We start from the raw sequence: 2,373 nt of genomic DNA on the forward strand, positions 1-2,373 counted from the left end.
CCTGGGCTCAAGCGATACTCCTGCCTTGGCCTCCTTAAGTGCTGAGATTACAGGTGTGAGCCACTGTACTTGGCCTCCAGTTTTTATTTTGATAGGGCCTATACACTTCAGTCCTGGAGCAGGATTCTGCAGCAGGTGGTTAGGCATCTTGGCCTTTGCCCTCTAATGATTTTTGGGTTCAAGGGCTGGGACAGTCCATTTGGAAGTATGTAGGAGGAGACACAGATGAAACTGTCAACTGCAGAACATGGAGGAATCAGAAAGATGTGTCCACTGTAGACCCTATGGTGGACAGGGAATAGAAGAGTCCACTTAGCCTCTATGCAGCGGAGCAAACATGAAAGTCCACTGTACAGAAGCATGAGGCTGCCCATCAAGGGTCTCACCAACTAAGGGCCTGGGGACTGGGATGGGGACGATTTGGGAATGGGACAGTTCTTTCTCAGATGCACCATTGCATGTTGCGGAGGTGAAAGTTCTGGGGAAGGGAGAGGCAGAGGGGAATCTATTTTAGAACAAAACGTGTGTGAATGGAAACATTAAGGCTTCATTCACACACAACGGACTTGAAACACCAGCCCCAGGTGGAGGCAGGATTGGAGCTGTTTTTGTTGTTGTTGTTTGTTTTCGAGACAGAGTTTTGCTCTTGTTTCCCAGGCTGGAGTGCAATGGCACGATCTCAGCTCACTGTAACCTCCACCTCCCAGATTCAAGCCATTCTCCTGCCTCAGCCTCTCGAGTAGCTGGGATTACAGACACCCACCACCACATCCGGTTAATGTTTGTATTTTTAGTAGAGACAGGGTTTCACCATATTGGTCAGGCTGGTCTTGAACTCCTGACCTTGTGATCCACCCACCTCGGACTCCTAAAGTGCTGGGATTACAGGTGTGAGCCACCGCACCCAGCCAATTGGAGCTGTTTTGACCGTCCATGGCCCATCACCTTGGCCTCCTGGCTTCTCCCCAGCCTTGGAAGGAGGACACTATCATCATTATGCCTATATTATAGATGAGAGATAGAGTCCCAGCGAGATGGTAGGCATCTTGTCAGAGGTCCTACAGCTGGCAGGTGCAGGAGGAGCTGAGTTTGGAGCTCGATGACTTTAGAAACATTCAGGACAGGTGTGTGTGGTGGAGGGAGGGATAATTGAACAAGCCCCGGGTTCTGTCCCCAATTGCAAGGTAGAGGCTGTGGGATCATTTTCCCAAAACAAGGAGCCCTTGGAGAGGGAGGGCACAAGGAGGGAGAGACAATCCTGGTCATAGTGGGGACAGTGGGAGACAGAGACGCAGGGTGGGCAGAAGAGGGGCAGGCGAAGCAGAAGGATACCCAAGGCCAAGTGTGGGCTATCACAGCCACCAGAGGGAGAAGGTGCCAGGAAGGAGATTGTGGGTCTTCAGGAGCAGCAGAGGTTCCCCAGATCTGAGAGCACATGCTCTGCCTGGAACTGCCGGAAGAGGTGGCTGCCACCCAGGTCACTGTGGATGTACCTCTACCTGTGGCTCAAAGGAAACGAATCCTACTTTATCCCAATATAGTTCTGTATTACACAAATGTAACATTAGGCTACTAGATAAGAGTGCCGTATCCTCCATGCAAATAGAGAAGAGGATACCCCAAAAGAGATACTGACGGATTTGATTTTTCTTTCTCCCTGGGAAAATGGAATCCCTAAGTTAGGTCCCCCAGCCCACAAGACAGGTGCAAGGAAGGGTGGCTGGAAGATTATGTCATGACAGGGAACATTTTTTCTTGGGTTCCTTAGGTATATAAAGCTTCTGACTATCTGTCTATCATGGATAAAGAGTGAATATGGTCCCCTCTCCACAAATGTGTTTCTCTCCTTCAGTGAAGGGCTGAAGCTATATCAAGTTCTGATACATTACTTTTTTGTGTTTTTTTGAGACAGGATCACACTCTGTCGCCCAGGCTGGAGTGCAGTGATGCAATTACAGATCACTGCAACCTCGATGTCCCAGGCTCAAGGGATTCTCCCACTTCAGCTTTCAAACTAGCTGGGACTACAGGCACACACCACCACATCCAGCTAATTTTTGCATTTTTTTGTAGAGACAGGATCCCACTGTTTGCCCAGGCTGGTCTCAATCTCCTGATCTCGGACAGTCCTCCTGCCTCAGCCTCCCAAAGTGCTGGTATTATAAGTGTGAGCCACCTCGCCAGGCCTTCACTTTCTTTAATGAACAATTATCAGAGTATCATCTTAGAGGCAAAAGTGGCTACTGCCAGCCAATCTGTGTGTGGTGTTGGAGGGGAATCTGGCTGATTCAGACGTTTCTAACGAAATTTCAGATTAACCTACCTGATGATTATCCTAAGGTCCATTCCTGCTCCGTGTTTTGTTGTTTTTTT

The sequence above is a fragment of the Cebus imitator genome, unplaced genomic scaffold (genome assembly GCF_001604975.1).
Source record: "Cebus imitator isolate Cc_AM_T3 unplaced genomic scaffold, Cebus_imitator-1.0 Scaffold30, whole genome shotgun sequence".
In the NCBI taxonomy this organism is placed as follows: Eukaryota; Metazoa; Chordata; class Mammalia; order Primates; family Cebidae; genus Cebus; species Cebus imitator.